The sequence below is a fragment of the Heterodontus francisci genome, chromosome 14, assembly GCF_036365525.1.
Source record: "Heterodontus francisci isolate sHetFra1 chromosome 14, sHetFra1.hap1, whole genome shotgun sequence".
NCBI lineage: Eukaryota > Metazoa > Chordata > Chondrichthyes > Heterodontiformes > Heterodontidae > Heterodontus > Heterodontus francisci.
Genome location: NC_090384.1, coordinates 90,105,049 through 90,122,832, shown reverse-complemented (window position 1 = coordinate 90,122,832; position 17,784 = coordinate 90,105,049). Strand labels below are relative to the sequence as shown.

Genomic DNA, 17,784 nt, shown 5'->3' with positions numbered 1-17,784 from the left:
CCCGATGTTCCAACAGGCTCTCTTTATATCTGCTCTGTCATTAATTAAACAATGCTCTTCACCTGTGTATCTTTATAATAATTAACCTACCATTAACATTTTAAAGGAAAAGTGGTATGGAGATCATTGCAAGGAAATAGAAGAACTGGAGAAAAGGCATAATATGAGAGCATTGCATGAGAAAGTTAAAGCACTGACAGACAAGAAGAAAATAGCCACAAATAGTGGCTGTAAAAGGAACAAGGAAGGTGAACCTCTCTTCAAAAAAGAAAAGGTAGAGAAACAATGGGTGGAGTACATCAGTGAGCAGTATGATGATGAAGACAGAAGTGAATTAGTACCACAAGAGGGAAGAGAAGGACCAGAGATAATAGAGGGAGAAGTCAGCGCAGCCATCAAAAAGATGAAAGCAAAGAAAGCACCTGGAATCAAAAAGATACCAACAGAATGCCTGAATGATGATAGCATTGGGAAACTGACAGACCTTTGCAACAAAATTTACAGAAGAGGATTCTGTGGATCTTATGCTTCATTCCGCTCCCAAATAAATCACAAGCCTAGAGTGTTCAGAGCACAGGACAATAAGTCTCGTGAGCCATGAGATGAAAATGAATTTCATAATCATTTTGGAAAGAAATGACCAGTCTATATAGATGACAGTTAGTCAGGATTCAGACCAAAGAAAGGAACAAGAGAGGGAATTTTTAACTTGAGAGTAGTGATCAAGAGATATCTGGAAATACAAAAGCCTGTGTATATAAGCTTTATAGACTATGAGAAGGCATTTGATAGCGTCTAAAATATTGGAGTGCTTCAACAAACTAGAAATTGAGAAATGATAAAATGATAATTCAGAATCTATATTCGAAGCAATCAGCGCTAATGAGACTTGACAGCGGCTTGTCAGACAGTTTCCCAATCAAAAGAGGAGTGCGCCAGTGTTGTGTTGTGTCCCTAACATTGTTCAACCTGTATACTGAAACTATCTTCAGAGATATAGAACATCTATCAGGTTGCGGTGTTGGTGGGTTGAACATTAACTACTTGAGATACGCAGATGACACGGCACTGATTACAGAGTCAGAAGAGGCACCACAGGAAATTGTGAACGAAGTGAATGCGAGGAGTGTGGAATCTGGATCAAGAATGAATGTGAAGAAAACCAAGACAATGGTGATAAGCAGGGACCTAACCCCAGAAGTGAAAATCGAAATAAATGGACAAGACCTGGAACAAGTGAAAAGGTTTACATACCTTGGGCAGATTATCACAGATGATGGGAGATCTAATTGTGAGATCTGAAGGAAAATTGAGATAGCCAAGACCAGCTTTGTCAGAATGAAGGAGTTGCTAACATCAAAGAAACTGACCCTGAATCTCAAGAAATTAATGCTGAGGTGCTACATTTTGTCATCTGTATTATATGTCTCGGAGACATGGACAACAAACAAAGAGACTGTTGATAAGCTGAATACATTCGAGATATGGACATATTGGAGGAAGTTCCAAAACCTTTACAGACAGAAAGACTAATGAGGAGGTGCTGGAAATGGTGGAGAAAAGAGGAAATTAGTGCATAACATCAAAGAGAGAAAGATACAATACTTTGGTCACATCGTTACAGCAGAAGGTAAACAGAAACAATTATTGTAAGGAAAGATCACAGAAAACATAGGAAAGGGAAGCAGAGAAGAAAATGGATGACTAATATTATGAACAGGATGTAGCTGATCTATGTAGAATGTGTAGGACAGCACAAGACAGACAGAGGTGAAGATCCATGGCAGTCAACCTTCTGGGAAGAAGATGACACAACGAACGAACATTCTGAAGATGAGTTTTAGATGCCTCGATTAGATTTGTGGGAGCCCTGCAACACGCACCCTCAAGGGTATCCTGCATGACTGTCATCTGCTGCACATTACACAACCAGAGGCTCCAGAGGAGAGTAACACTGGAGCCAGTGGAAGACACTGAGCGAGTGGCTGGTGGGGCCTCAACAGATGCCAGCCGATGAAGGTGGCGCTATGGCGACCAACTCACAGGACAGTGACTTGAGTGGCAGGGAGACTCGCGGCTCTCTGATCAGCAGATGCTTCATATAAAGACAACTGCTACAGGCCACTGATCCAAGAAGCTCTCTCCCAGAGGTGGCCTTGCTGTCCTTTCATAAGAGGCCATTACCATCTCTCTGCACCCATCAGCCAAGGCTTTCTCTCAACAAAGGCAGTCATGAGGTGCTCACGTTTACAGACCTTCCATGTATTTGATTCCACATTTGGTGACTGTCATCTGATGCACAAAAATAATGTTATCCACTGAATGTCAAGACCTTTAACTCTCATTTAAACATTAAAGGCTTTTGCATTTAACAAATAGTTATCCCTCAGTGAAACCACAAGTGTTGGTTCATGCATTTATCTTTTTTTATTCGTTCATGGGATGTGGACGTCACTGACTTGGCCAGCATTTATTGCCCATCCCGAATTGCCCTTGAGAAGGTGGTGGTGAGCTGCCTTCTTGAACCACTGCAGTCCTTGGGCTGTTAGGGAGGGAGTTCCAGGATTTTAACCCAGCGACAGTGAAGGATCGGCAATATAGTTCCAAGTCAGGATGGTATGTGGCTTGGAGGGGAACTTGCAGGTGATGATGTTCGCATTCATCTGCTTCCCTTGTCCTTCTAGGTGGTAGACGTCGCGGGTTTGGAAGATGCTGTCGAAGGAGCCTTGGTGAGTTGCTGCAGTGCATCTTGTAGATGGTACACACTGCTGCCACTGTGCTTCGGTAGTGAAGGGAGTGAATGTTGAAGGTGGTGGATGGGGTGCTAATCACAGTGTCGAGCTTCTTGAGTATTTTTGGAGCTGTACCCATCCAGGCAAGTGGAGAGTATTCCATCACACTCCTGACTTGTGCCTTGTAGATGGTGGATAGGCACTGGGAAGACAGGAAGTGAGTTTCTCGCAGCAGAATTCCTCACCTCTGACCTACTCTTGTAACCACAGTATTTATATGGCTGATCCAGTTCAGTTTCTGGTCAATGGTAACCCCCAAGATGTTGATAGTGGGGATTCAGTGACGGTAATTCCATTGAACATCAAGGGGAGATGGTTAGATTCTCTCTTGTTTGAGATGGTCATTGCCTGGCACTTGTGTGTCATGAATGTAACTTGCCACATAGCAGCCCAAGTCTTGCTGCATTGGGACACGGACTGCTTCCATATCTGAGGAGTCGAGAATGGTGCTGAAAATTGTGAAATCATCGGCGAACATTCCCAATTCTGACCTTATGATGGAGGGAAAGTCATTGATGAAGCCGCTGAAGATGGTTGGACCTTGGACACTACCCTGAGAAAGTTCTGCAGTGATGTCCTGGGACTGAAATGATTGATCTCCAACAACCACAACCATCACTCTTTGTGCTACGTATAACTCCAACCAGCAGAGAGTTTTCTCCTTGATTCCCATTGACTCCAGTTTTGCTAGGGCTCCTTGATGCCAAACTCGGTCAAATGCTGCCTTGATATGTCAAGGGCAGTCACTCTCAACTCACCTCTTGAGTTCAGCTCTTTTGTCCATGTTTGAACTAAGGCTGTAATGAGGTCAGGAGCTGAGTGGCCCTGAAGGAGCCCAAACTGAGTGTCAGTGAGCAATTTATTGTTGAGCAAGTGCCGCTTGATCGCATTGTTCATCCCTCGCTTTGCTGATGATCGAGAATAGACTGATTGGGCAGTAATTGGTTGGTTTGGAATTGTCCTGTTTATTGTGGACTGGATATTTTGGGCAATTTTCCACAATTGCCGGGTAGATACCAGTGTTGTAGCTGTACTGGAACAGCTTGGCTCAGGGTGCGGCTAGTTCTGCAACACAAGTCTTCAGTACTGTTGCCAGAATGTTATCAGGGCCCATAACCTTTGCAGCATCCAATGCCTTCAGCCATTTCTTGATATCACATGGAGTGAATCGAATTAGCCGAATATTGGCATCCGTGACACTGGGGTCCTCAGGCGGAGGCCGAGATGGATCATCCACTCGGCACTTCTGGCTGAAGATGGATGCAAATGCTTCAGCCTTGTCTTTTGCACTGATATGCTGGGTGCCCCTATCATTGAGAATGGGAGTATTTGTGGAGCCTCCTCCTCCTGTTAGTTGTTTAATTACACACCGCCATTCACGACTGGATGTGGCAGGACTGCAGAGCTTAAATCTGATCCATAGGTGGTGGGATCGCTTAGCCCTGTCTATCGTACGCTGCTTCCGCTGTTTGGCACGCAAGTAGTCCTGTGTTGTAGCTTCACCAAGATGACACCTCATTTTTAGGTATGCTTGGTGCTGCTCCTAGCATGCCCTCCTGCATTCTTCATTGAACCGGCTTGATGGTAATGGTAGAGTGGGGGATATGCCGGGTTATGAGCTTACAGATTGTGGTTGAATACAATTCTATTGCTGCTAATGGTGCACAGCACCTCATGGATGCCCAGTTTTGAGTTGCTAGATCTGTTCGAAATCTATCCCATTTAGCACGCTGGTAGTGCCACACAACCCAATGGAGGGTATCCTCAATGTGAAGATGGGACCATCTCCACAAGGACTGTGCAGTGGTCACTCCTACCAATACTGTCATGGACAGATGCGTCTGTGGCAGGCAGATTGGTGAGGATGAGGTCAAGTAAGGTTATTCCCTCTTGTTGGTTTTATCACCACCTGCCACAGTCTAGCAGCTATTTTTTTTTATTTCCAAAATATACTTTATTCATAAAATCTGTAAAACTTACATTGCCAAACAGTTTCCAAACAGCACCAAAAAATACAAACATTGCAAGGGAGATCAGTTTCCTTCAATACAGTCATGAGTTTCTTCCCAACCCTTCCGTTTCACAATTGTCATGTCAATTACAGTTTTACATTTACAGCAATTCAGAATATTAACGATACAGTTCGAGGGGTTTCCATTGGATCCAGCCCCTCAGTCCAGCTTGGTGGGGGAACCTTACACTGTGGTCTTTCCCCATTGAGCCTTTGCTGCGGCTGCCCCAAGCTTTAGTGCGTCCCTCAGCACGTAGTCCTGGACCTTGGAATGTGCCAGTCTGCAACATTCGGCGGTGGACAACTCTTTGCGCTGGAAGACCAGCAAGTTTCGGGCAGACCAAAGGGCGTCTTTCACCGAATTGATAGTCCTCCAGCAGCAGTTGATGTTTGTCTAGCAGCTATGTCCTTTAGGACTCGGCCAGCTCAGTCAGTAGTGGTGCTACCGTGCCACTCCTGGTAATGGACATTGAAGTCCCCCACCCATAGTACAGTCTGTGTCCTTGCTACTCTCAATGCTGCTCCAGCTGGTTTTCAACATGGAGAAGCATTGATTCATCAGCCGAGGGGGGTGGTAATCAGCAGGAGGTTTCCTTGCCCATGTTTGACCAGATGCCATGAGACTTCCAGAGTCAATGTTAATGACTCCAAGGGCAATTCCCTTCCAACTGTAGACCACTGTGCTGCCACCTCTGTTGGGTCTGTCCTGCCAGTTGAACAGGACATAACCAGGGATGGTGATGGTGGTGTCTGGGACATTGTCTGTAAGGTATAATTCCCTGAGTATGATAATATTAGGCTGTTGCTTGACTAGTCTGTGGGACAACTCTCGCAGTTTTGGGACAAGTCCCCAGATGTTAGGACGGAGAACTTTGCAGGGTCGACAGGGCTGGGTTTGCCTAGGTCGATGCTGGATGGTCCATCCGATTTCATTCCTTTTCTTAGACTTCGTAGCGGTTTAATACAACTGAATGGCTTGTTGGGTCATTTCGAGGGCATTTAAGAGTCAACCAAATTGCTGTGGGTCTGGAGTCACACGTAGGCCAGACCGGGTAAGGATGGCGCATTTCCTTCCCTAAAGGTCATTAGTGAACCAGATGGGTTTTTACAACAATTGACAATGGTTTCATGGTTACCATTAGACTAGCATTTAATTCCAGATTTATTAATTGAATTTAAATTTCAAATTTATGTGTTTGCATCCAATCACTTCTATGGGATGCTCTCCCTGCACCTGGAGTTGATGTGGGGGCAGACTGCTGCCTTTCTTGCTCTAGTGCATGAGATGGCCAGGGTTTGCATCCTCCAGGTGTTTGAGCCTTACTGAGGGTTCAGCACATTTGGGGGCCATCTTTATCTGTGCAGGACTGCCTCAGTCATCAGACCAGCATGCGCATTGGTGTCACTGTCAAATGAGCCAAGGATCCACCTTCAGCGATTGAAGCACCTTGAGAGGAACCCCAATTGCCTTCAACCTGCTGCTTCTCTGACATTTCACGCCCCACATGCACGCCCCTGGTTGCCTTGAGTGGTTTAGCTTCTGGCAGTGGGGAAATGTGTGGCTGGCCCATCCATTGCTTCATAGATCTCATGGATGAGGCCGTGCTCTGGAGGTCCGTGGCCACCCCCTGCATCCACTTGGTGCTATGCTCCAGGTGTGTCTCCACGAGGGTTGCCACACTCTCAGTTGAGGATGCCATGCACTCACATGCCAGAGATATGGCACCACTCATGGCATAGATGGACTCTTCAATCATTTGCGCATGGGATTGCTCTGCCCCTGGAAACTCCCGACAGATGTTCACACAATTGATGCTGGTGCTGCTGAAGCATCTGCTGCTTTGCTGATGGCACCCAAGGCTCATCATCTGTATGGAGCTGAGCATTACTGGACCTCTTCTCACTACTCCATGGGGAAGTAGCTGCAACTGTCACTCATGACTCCATCGCCACCTCCTGCATGTCAGTGCAGTGCTCACCTGATTGTGGCATCCGTTGTACACTTGCAACAAAGCCAACCGATGTGAGTGCATCTGTGCTGGTGGAGGATGCGCTGGAATGAAGTGATGTAGTGTCTTGAGATGGAGGTGCATCCTCTGAGCTTTCCAGTGTAGCAGGAGCCCTCGTCTCTTCCACATCTGCTGCTGTACCTGCTGGAGGGACATCATTTAAGTGAAGCGGCTGCTCCTTCAACCAAGCCCTTGTGCTGGGTTCATGTTAGAATCAAAAAAACATCATTTCCAATACCAAACAACATTAAAGCTCCTCCTAAAGTTGTGAGAATAACTGAAATAATGAAGTGAATTGCTTTCCTTTCTGACTTTAATTCACTTCAGAACACACGCCTCTACTAATTGGCATTCTGATTGGTCAATTTATCATTGACTGCCTTTTTCTCAGTGTTGAGCATTTCATTAATTATGCAAACTACTCTGCAGGGAATAGCAGTAAGGAATCATCCAAATAGTCACCTTACCACCAAAAGTACAGCTTGGAGGTGAGGAAAGGGAGTGCCTTTAGTCTGGTTATTAAGTGGGTGCACTGAAGTGACATGGAGTCAGTTATTGAAGACAACAACAGAGAAGCTGCACTCCGTCACAATGGGAAAATCTGTTGCGCATTTCCGACAAGACAATAGTGACTACACTTCAAAAGTACTGCATTAGCTGTAAAGTGCTTTGGGGCATACTTCTGTTGTAAAAGCCAAATTCTTTATTTTGGTTTTGTGTGGAGCATCAAACTGTAAAGGCAGGATGTCCCAGATTTATGTTCAAATCTCTGGACATGGGCGGGAAAAATGTACCCAACGTGGCCCTCATCCTGATGACCACCTTCGTGTGCGGCTGCATCAAGCTATGTGTAGATCCCCAGTACGCAAACTCCAAGTGTCACTACGTGCTGAGGTTCTATCTGTCCCCGGTGTTGCGAAGGATGGGCCTGGTCACATTGCCGCGGAACGCACCATGCAGTTGGGCGGCGCCGTACCACCTATCCTTCGTGGAGCAGTTTCTGCGGAAAAACACCTTTGACCACCGGTCCATCAGGCAGTGGTCTGCACGGAATGTCCTCAAGGCCCTACGGGAAAAGGAAACGGTGGATCCTGTCGGATGGTTCCCCGAGCAGACCGTCAAAGTCATTTGGCGGAATGCCTCATCACCAGAACTTTCAAACAAGCACCAAGACGTAGCTTGGCTGGTGGTGAGAAGGGCCCTCCCCGTCAGATCCTTCATGCACACCCGAAGTCTCGCCCCCTCCACACAGTGCCCCCGCGTTGGCTGTGGTGGGGAAGAGATGGTCGCCCACCTCCTCCTGGAATGTGCCTTTGCAAAGCAGGTGTGGAAAGAGATGCAGTGGTTTTTGTCAAGGTTCATCCCAAGCAGCTCTGTAACACAGGAGTCTGTGCTCTACGGGCTGTTCCCAGGGACGCACACCGAGACAAACATCAACTGCTGCTGGAGGACTATCAATTCGGTGAAAGACGCCCTTTGGTCTGCCCGAAACCTGCTGGTCTTCCAGCGCAAAGAGTTGTCCACCACCGAATGTTGCAGACTGGCACATTCCAAGGTCCAGGACTACGTGCTGAGGGACGCACTAAAGCTTGGGGCAGCCGCAGCAAAGGCTCAATGGGGAAAGACCACAGTGTAAGGTTCCCCCACCAAGCTGGACTGAGGGGCTGGATCCATGGGAAACCCCTCGAACTGTATCGTTAATATTCTGAATTGCTGTAAATGTAAAACTGTAATTGACATGACAATTGTGAAACGGAAGGGTTGGGAAGAAACTCATGACAGTATTGAAGGAAACTGATCTCCCTTGCAATGTTTGTATTTTTTGGTGCTGTTTGGAAACTGTTTGGCAATGTAATTTTTACAGATTTTTATGAATAAAGTATATTTTGGAAATAAAAAAAAAAATGTCCCAGATTTAACTTCCATGCTGTGCTGAGTTAGGTGATCTGAGCTGAGACAGCAGTTGGGGTGCTATAACTGGCCTCCTCATTCCTAAGGTAGGGAGAGAGAAAATAAGTCTGCCAGAATTCCCACTCCTGATCACCATCTTGGTTTCCCTGCAGGTGTGGATATTAGGTGAGAACGGGATTGGTTTCAGCTGGTGGGAAAGATGATGTTTCCTGACAAGTGTAAAACAGGACAAATAGCCTATTGTACAAGCTGCTGGTTCCCTGGAAACCATTTCCAAACAAGAGTCAGAACTTCCAAGACAGGAAGGATGAAAAAAGACAGAAATGGAAAAAATGTCCTTTTGAAACAAAAGAAACTAATAGATGCAAAATATATTCCCACCATTTGTATGTGGTAAAGTACACACTTAATATTTACCCTATTCTTTAATTGCCCCAGATGTAAGAACATAAGAAAATTAGAAATAGGAGCGGGAGCAGGGCCGACACCCCCACCCCCATCCCCCGAGCTTACTCCGCCATTCATGGCTGCTCTGATCATTGGCTCAACATTCCTTCCTGTTGCCCATAACCCTTGACTCCCTTGTAGATCAAAAATCTGTCTAACTCAGTCTTGAATATATTCAATGACCCAGCCTCCACTGCTCTCCAGGGTAGAGAATTCCAAAGATTAATGACCCTCAGAAGAAATTCCTCCTCACCTCCATCTTAAATGGGAGAGGCCTTATTCTGAATCTGTGCCCCCTAGTTCTAGATTCCCCCATGAGGGGAAACATCCTCTCAGGATCTACCCTGTCTTTTAGCAGTGTCTCATTCCTTTGATCATGAAGACTCTGTGTTCATGTCTTTAGGCCTCCTGAGTTACCAAAACATTGTTTGTTATCTTAGCCATGCCTTTGCTCAATACCTCTCACTATGTAACTTAGAGTCATAGAGTTGTACAACACAGAAACAGGCCTTTCGGCCCATCGTGTCCATACCAGCCATCAAGCACCTATCTATTCTAATCCCATTTTCCAGCACTTGAACCATAGCCTTGTATGCTATGGCATTTCAAGTGCTCATCTAAATACTTCAGGAATGTTGTGAGGGTTCCTGCCTCTACCACCTCTTCAGGCAGTGTGTTCCAGATTCCAACCACCCTCTGGGTGAAAGAGTTCTTCCTCAAATCCCCTCTAAACCTCCTGCCCCTTACCTTAAATCTATGCCCCCTGGTTATTGACACCTCTGTTAAGGGAAAAAGTTTCTTCCTATCTACGCTATCTATGTCCCTCATAATTTTGTATACCTCAATCAGGTCCCCCCTCAGCCTTCTCTGCTCCAACGAAAACAACCCGAGCCTATCCAGTCTCTCTTCGCAGCTGAAATGCTCCAGCCCAGGCAACATCCTGGTGAATCTCCTCTGCACCCTCTCCAGCGCAATCACATCCTTCTTATAGTGTGGCGAGCAGAACTGTACACTGTACTCCAGCTGTGGCCTAACTAGCGTTTTATACAGCTCCATCATAACCTCCCTGCTCTTATTTTCTATGCCTCGGCTGATAAAGGCAAGTATTCCATATGCCTTCCTAACCACCTTATCTACCTGTGCTGCTGCCTTCAGTGATCTATGGACAAGTACGCCAAGGTCCCTCTGACCCTCTGTACTTCCTAAGGTTCTACCACCCATTGTATATTCCCTTGCCTTGTTAGTGCTCCCAAAATGCATCACCTCACACTTCTCAGGATTAAATTTCATTTGCCACTGCTCCGCCCATTTTACCAGCCCATCTATATCGTCCTGTAATCTAAGGCTTTTCTCCTCACTATTTACGACACCACCAATTTTCGTGTCATCTGCGAACTTACTGATCATACCGCCCATATTCACATCTAAATTATTAATATACACTACAAACATCAAGGGTTCCAGCATCAATCCCTGCGGTACACCACTGCTCACAGGCTTCCAATCGCAAAAGCAACCATCGACCATCGGCCTCTGCCTCCTACCACTAAGCCAATTTTGGATCCAGTTTGCGAAATTGCCCTGGATCCCATGGGCTTTTACCTTCTTGACCAATCTCCCATGCGGGACCTTATCAAAAGCCTTACTGAAATCCATGTAGACTACATCAACTGCTTTACCCTCATCTACAGATCTAATCGCCTTCTCAAAAAATTCAATCAAGTCTGTTAGACATGATCTCCCCCTGACAAAGCCATGCTGACTATCCCTGATTAATCCCTGCCTCTCCAAGTGGAGATTAATCCTGTCCCTCAGAGTTTTTTCCAATAGTTTCCCTAACACTGCTGTTAGACTTACCCACAATTTCTTCAAAACAAAAAAACAAAACAACATATTGCCCAAATATATGAGCACAGGTCACCCGTTCAGAGGAATAAGAAATAAAAGCAAAATACTGCGGATGCTGGAACTCTGAAATAAAAACAAAAAATGCTGGAAATATTCAGCAGGTCTGGCAGCATCTGTGGAGAGAGAAACAGAGTTAATGTTTCAGCTCAGTGACCCTTCTTCAGAACTGGCAAATATTCGAAATGTGAAAGGTTTTAAGCATGTAAAGCGGGGGTGGGGCAAGAGATAACAAAGGAGAAGGTATAGATAGGACAAGGTCATGGAGAATAACTGACCAGAAGGTCATGGATCAAAGGCAAACAATATGTTAATGGTGCGTTGAAAGACAAAGCATTAGTACAGATAGGGTGTTAATGGACTGAAAATTGAACAGCCACAAGTACAAACATGAAAAAAACAGTGGGTAAGCAAACTGAACAAACTAAGATGAAATAAAATAAAATAAACACAAAAAATATATAAAAGAAGAAAAAAATAACTAAAAATAAAAGTAAAATGTGGGGGCCCGTCATGCTCTGAAATTATTGAACTCAATGTTCAGTCCGGCAGACTGTAGTGTGCCTAATCGGTAAATGAGGTGCTGTTCCTCGAGCTTGCGTTGATGTTCACTGGAACACTGCAGCAATCCCAGGACAGAGATGTGAGCATGAGAGCAGGGGAATGTTGAAATGGCAAGCAACTGGAAGCTCAGGGTCCTCCTTCTGAACTGAGCGGAGGTGTTCCGCAAAGCAGTCACCCTGTCTCCGTTTGGTCTCCCCAATGTAGAGGAGACCACATTGTGAGCAGTGAATACAGTATACTACATTGAAAGAAGTACAAGTAAATCGCTGAAAGGAGTATTTGGGGCCTGGGATAGTGAGGTGAGAGGAGGCAAATGGGCAGGTATTACACCTCCTGTGATTGCAGGGGAAGGTGCCATGGGAAGGGGACGAGGTGGTGGGGGTAATGGAGGAGTGGACCTGGGTGTCGCGGAAGGAATGATCCCTTTGGAATGCTGACGGGGAAGGGAGGGGAAGATGCGTTTGGTAGTGGCATCACGCTGGAGGTGGCGGAAATGGCGCAGGATGATCCTTTGGATATGGAGGCTGATGGGGTGGAAAGTGAACCTTGAGTTCAATAATTTCAGAGTATGACGGGCCCCCCATTTTACTTTTAATTTTAGTTATTTTTTTCTTTTTTTATATTTTTTTTGTGTTGATTTAATTTTATTTCATCTTAGTTTGTTCAGTTTGCTTACCCACTGTTTTTTTTTCATGTTTGTACTTGTGGCTGTTCAATTTGCAGTCCGTTAACACCCTATCTATACTAATGCTTTGCTTTTCAACACATCATTAATATATTGTTTGCCTTTGCTCCATGACCTTCTGCTATTCTGTGACCTTGTCCTATCTGCACCTTCTCCTTTGTTATCTCTTGCCCCATCCCCGCTTTACTTGTTTATAACCTTTCACATTTCGAATATTTGCCAGTTCTGAAGAAGGGTCGCTGACCTGAAACGTTAACTCCACTTCTCTCTTCACAGATGCTGCCAGACCTGCTGAGTATTTCCAGCATTTCTTGTTTTTATTTCAGAGTTCCAGCATCCGCAGTACTTTGCTTTTATTTTAGTGATTAGAAAGTGTAGATGTACAAAGGCACCTGGGTGTCCTTGTCAATAAGTCACTGAAAGCTAACATGCAGATGCAGCAAGCAGTTAGGAAGGCTAATGGTATGTTTGTCTTTATCGCAAGAGGATTTGAGTACAGGAGTAGTGAAGTCTTTCTTCAATTGTATAGAAGCTTGGTTAGACCGCACCTGGAGTACTATGTGCAATTTTAGTCCCCTTTCCTTAGGAAGGATATTATTGTCATCGAGGGAGTGCAACGAAGGCTCACCAGACCTGTTCCCGGGATGGCGGGACCATCCTATGAAGAGAGATTGGGGAAACTGGGCCTGTAGTCTCTAGAGTTTCGAAGAATGAGGTGATCTCATTGAAACCTACAAAATACATAAAGGGACAGACAGGGTTGATGCAGCTAATATGTTTCCCCTGGTTGGGGAGTCCAGAACCAGTGGACACAATTTCAAAATAAGGGGGAAGCCACTTAGGACAGAGATGAGGAGAAATTTCTTTACTCAGAGGGTTGTGAATCTTGGAATTCTCGACTCCAGAGAGCTGTGGAAGCTCAGTCATTGCGTAAGTTTAAAGCAGTGATTGACAGATTTCTAAATACAAATGATATAAGGGGATATGAGGATAGTGTGGGAAAAAGGCATTGAAGTGGATGATCAGCCATGATCATATTGAATGGTGGGGCAGGCTCGATGGGCTGAATGGCCTACTCCTGTTTCTGTGTTCCTATAAGGAGATATTAGGTCTGATGAGCAAAGACTTGGTCAAAGAGGTAGCTTTTAAGAAGCGTCTTAAAGGAGGAAAGTGAGGTGGAGAGGTTTAGGGAGGGAATCCCGGAGCTTAGGGCCTCGGCAACTCAAGGTGCAGCCATCAAAGGTGGAGCAATTAAAATTGGGGGTGCGCAAGAGGCCAGAATTAGATAGTGCAGATATCTTTGTGGGTTGTGGGTCTGGAGGAGATTACAGAGATAGGGAGGAAGTGAAAAATATGCAAATATGATATGATCTCCACATGAAAAGTTTTACATTACTAATGTGAAATAATACTATAAGTTGCCACCATACAGATTAGTGCTAAGCTGAAAAGATCAAAAGCTAGATTCTCAGTCTGTATTGAGTTAGCTCATCTCAACCATTCAAGTACAACAGTTGGCCTTACTGCTCCTAGGCCAGGGAGGGGGTAAATCATCTGCTGGAAAGTGTGCCCATGAAACCAGATTGGGCTTGACCAAAATAATCAGCTGTGGCTCAGCCTCTGAATCAGAAGATTGTGGGTTCAAGTTCCACTCCAGAGACTTGAACACACAAATCTAGGCCGGCACACCAGTGCAGCACTGAAGGAGTGTTGTACTGTGGGAGGTGCTGTCTTTCAGACAAGACATTAAACCAAGGCTCTATCTGCTCCCTCAGGTGGACATTAAAGATCCCATGCCACTATTTTGAAGAAGAGCAGGCGAGTTATCCCTAGTGTCCTGGCCAATATTTATTAATCCCTCAGTCAACATCACAAAAACAGATTATCTGGTTATTATCACATTTTTGTGGGAGCTTGCTATGTACAAATTGACAGCTGCGTTTCCTACATTACAACAGTGACCACACTTTAAAAGTAATCCATTGGCTGTTAAGCGCTTTGGGACACCTTGAGGTTGTGAAAGACGCTATATAAATGCTGCAAGTCTTTTTTTTCTCTTTATTACCTTTCCTCTTTCTTTTTTTCTTTGTAATTGTATGTTTGAATATTCTGCCAACACTTAGAGTCATAGAGAGATACAGCGCCGAAACAGCCCTTCGGCCCACCGAGTCCGCGCCGACCATCAACCATCCATTTATACTAATACTACATTAATCCCATTTTCTCCCCCCTCACATTACCTTCCCTCAATTCTCCTACCACCTACCTACACAGGGGGCTTTTTTTTTACAATGGCCAATTTACCTATCAACCCGCAAGTCTTTGGCATGTGGAAGGAAACCGGAGCACCCGGAGGAAACCCACAGGGGGAACTTGCAAACTCCACACAGGCAGTACCCAGAACCGAACCCAGGTTGCTGGAGCTGTGAGGCTGCGGTGCTAACATATACTAGCATATGTGCTATGTGCAACTATCAGATTCCTGTTCGTTAAGTAAGGATTTACAGTTTTGTTAAATGAAGATGCTGCCGGACCTGCTGAGTATTTCCAGCATTTCTTGTTTTTATTTCATTGAGTGGGATTGCTCCGTTAGTGCTAGATGGAACTAGGATGAGAAGATCAATCAAAGTGCATTTACGGCCACCTGTAATAACGTGAAGAGAAGTGATCATCATTGCAACATTGTGTTGGATTTGATTCCATGTCTCAGAATTCCAAGCAGAGTGTTCTTAAACCCTCAGGGATACCCAGCCCATACCAGTTTTCACTGACTATGTATTCCTGGGGGTGATTCAAAGAAACAAGAAGTGTAGGATTAGATTTTTAAGTGTCTGTTTTATGCCTTTTTAATCTTCTTGGAGCACGCAGGATGTGCTCTTGAAAGTGATCTTCAAAGTCAAATGGCTTCCATTTTTGAAAGAGGGTCAGTTTGTAAGTAGGTGATGTTTGGGTGCTTTTGGGTAGGAAAGTGATATTTTTCAACACTTGCTGCCTTGGTTCTTGCGCAAATGGCCACTTGACTGAGGAATTAATGGGCTTCATGAACCTGTTCCTCCAATCATTTCGATCATGGCTGATCTGTATCTTAACTCCATTCGTCCACCTTGGTTCCAAATCTTTTAATACCCTTCCCGCACAAAAATATATCGTTCTCAGTTTTCCATTTTTCGCTTGACCTAGCCTCAGCAGTTTTTTGGGGAAAGAGAGTTACAGATTTCCACTAAACTTTGTGGGAAGAAGTGCTTCCTAACAACACCCATCAGTTGTTTGACTCTCTCACTTTTGGGGTCTGTCCTTGTTCTGGACTCCACCCAAACCCCCCTCCCCCACCAGAGGGAATAGTTTCTCTTTTTCAACCCTATTCAATCGTCTAATTATCTTAAACATGCCAATTAGATTATCCTTTCATTGTCTATACTCAAGGGAATACAAACCTGTCCTCATAATTTAACTCTTTAGCCCAGATATCTTTCTGGCAAATCTGTGCTGGACCCCTTCCAAGGCCAATATTTCCTTCATGGGGTGCAGTGTCCAGAACTGAATGCAGTATTCCAGATGTATCTAATCAGAGCTTTATACATGTGTAGCATAACTTCCACTCCTTTGTATTCCAACCCTCTTGAGATAAAGGCTAACATTCCATTAGCATTTTCATATTTTTTTTGTACTTGTCCATTAGATTTTAGCTGATTTCTATACATGGACCCCTAAATCACTCTGCTGCTGCATAGTTCCTGGCTTCTCACCATTCAGAGAATACTGTGATCTTTCTGTTACACTGTCCTGCCAATAGTGCTGCTGTAGCATCTCAGTTTCTTTTGTTTGCTCGCTCCAGCTTGCACTGCAGTGAAACCACTTTGCTCCAACTAACCACTTCCCTGCTTCTAAAATTGACATTTAACTGTAAGCAATAGTACAGAATCAATGCATTATTTTAAAGTAACACAATGCCTTAAAAATTGTGACTGAATTCCACCTACTGCAGTTATTAATTGCTCTGTCACCCTGCTTCACCTGAGGTTGGGATCACCAATCCTCCAGGATTATCCTGGATTCTCCAGGAATTGAAGATTCATCTCCTGGATTCTGCTGTGAGAAACCCGGGAGGAAAATTGTAGGGAACTAAAAATATTTGTTTGTTTTTGCCATCTTGTTTGAACACCTAGGGCTGGATTTCCCCTACGGGGGCGGGCAACAGAAGTCGGGACTCTTTGCAGGTCTCAAATCCCTTCCTGCACTCTCCCTCCACCCCAGGGGCAAGTGACACTTCTTGTGATTTTCAAGGAGGTTCCCACTTAATCGGTATGGATATGTTCACTGTCCAATTAAGGGTGGTGGGAGGGCTCTCAAAGCTGAATGGCCAATCAGAGGCCTTCCAGCTTGAAGAGGAGCATCAGGCTGTGATGGCAGGCAAGTAACTGAGAGGGCACTTCAACATGGAGGCCCCTCCCATCAATTTTTTTAAAACATGAATTAAAAAATGACTCTTGCAGCCAGGCCACCACAATGTGAGGAGTGGGGGAAAGATGGTGGCGCCCTTCTACAGGGTGGCATGTCGGGTTCGGGTTGGGTTACTCTTCCAGGTCTGGCTTTCGGGCACGGGTTGGGTCAGGCCGGGTCCAGGTCGGACACACAAAGTAAGTATTGCTAGTAAGTGTTAAAAGTAAAAAACCTACCTGAACTGGGAGTCTGGGACGTCAAAGAGGGAAACTCTGAGTCTGTGCAGTGAGTGAGTGAGCGTCTGTATGTCGTTATCACGCTCATGCTGCAGCTTCGGCGTTGCAAGGTATGTAAAGGAAACATTCCAGGGCTCAGGTCGGGCCAGGTCGGGCGCGGGAAAAAATGGAGGGGCTCAGGCTGGGTCGGGCTCGGGTCCGATGTGGTTCTGTCAGGTTCGGGTTGGGTTTTTTTCCCTGACCTGAGCAGGCTTTTAGTCACTGACAATTAACATGCAGGTACAGCAAGCAATTAAGAAGGCAATTAAGAGGATTTGAGTGTAGGAGTAAAGATGCCTTACTGCAATTATACAGAGCTTTGGTGAGACTGTACCTGGAGTATTGCGTGCAGTTTTGGTCTCCTTACTTAAGGAAAGATATACTTGTCATAGAGGGAGTGCAACAAAGGTTCACCAAACTAATTCCTGGGATGGAGTCCTATGAGGAAAGATTAAATCAACTGGGCCTTTATTCTCTGGAGTTTAGAAGAATGAGAGGTGATCTCATTCATGCATACAACATTCTTACAGGGCTTGACAGGGTAGATGCAGGAAGGATGTTATACCCTGGCTGGGGAGACTAGAACTAGGAGACACAGTCTCAGAATAAAGGGCAGGTCATTTAGGCCTAAGGTGAGGAGGAACTTCTTCACTCAGAGGGTGGTGAATCGATGGAATTCTCTACCCCAGAGGGCTGTGGTGGCTCAGTCATTGAGTGTGTTCAAGACTGAGATCGATAGATTTCT

At 45.2% G+C, this 17,784-nt stretch overlaps 1 protein-coding gene across 9 annotated transcripts in view; it reads left to right on the top strand.

Annotated features, from left to right (window-relative positions):
• Window positions 1-17,784, top strand: part of LOC137377146 (neuron navigator 2-like) — a 984,055-nt gene that overhangs the window by 746,460 nt on the left and 219,811 nt on the right. The window lies entirely within an intron of this gene.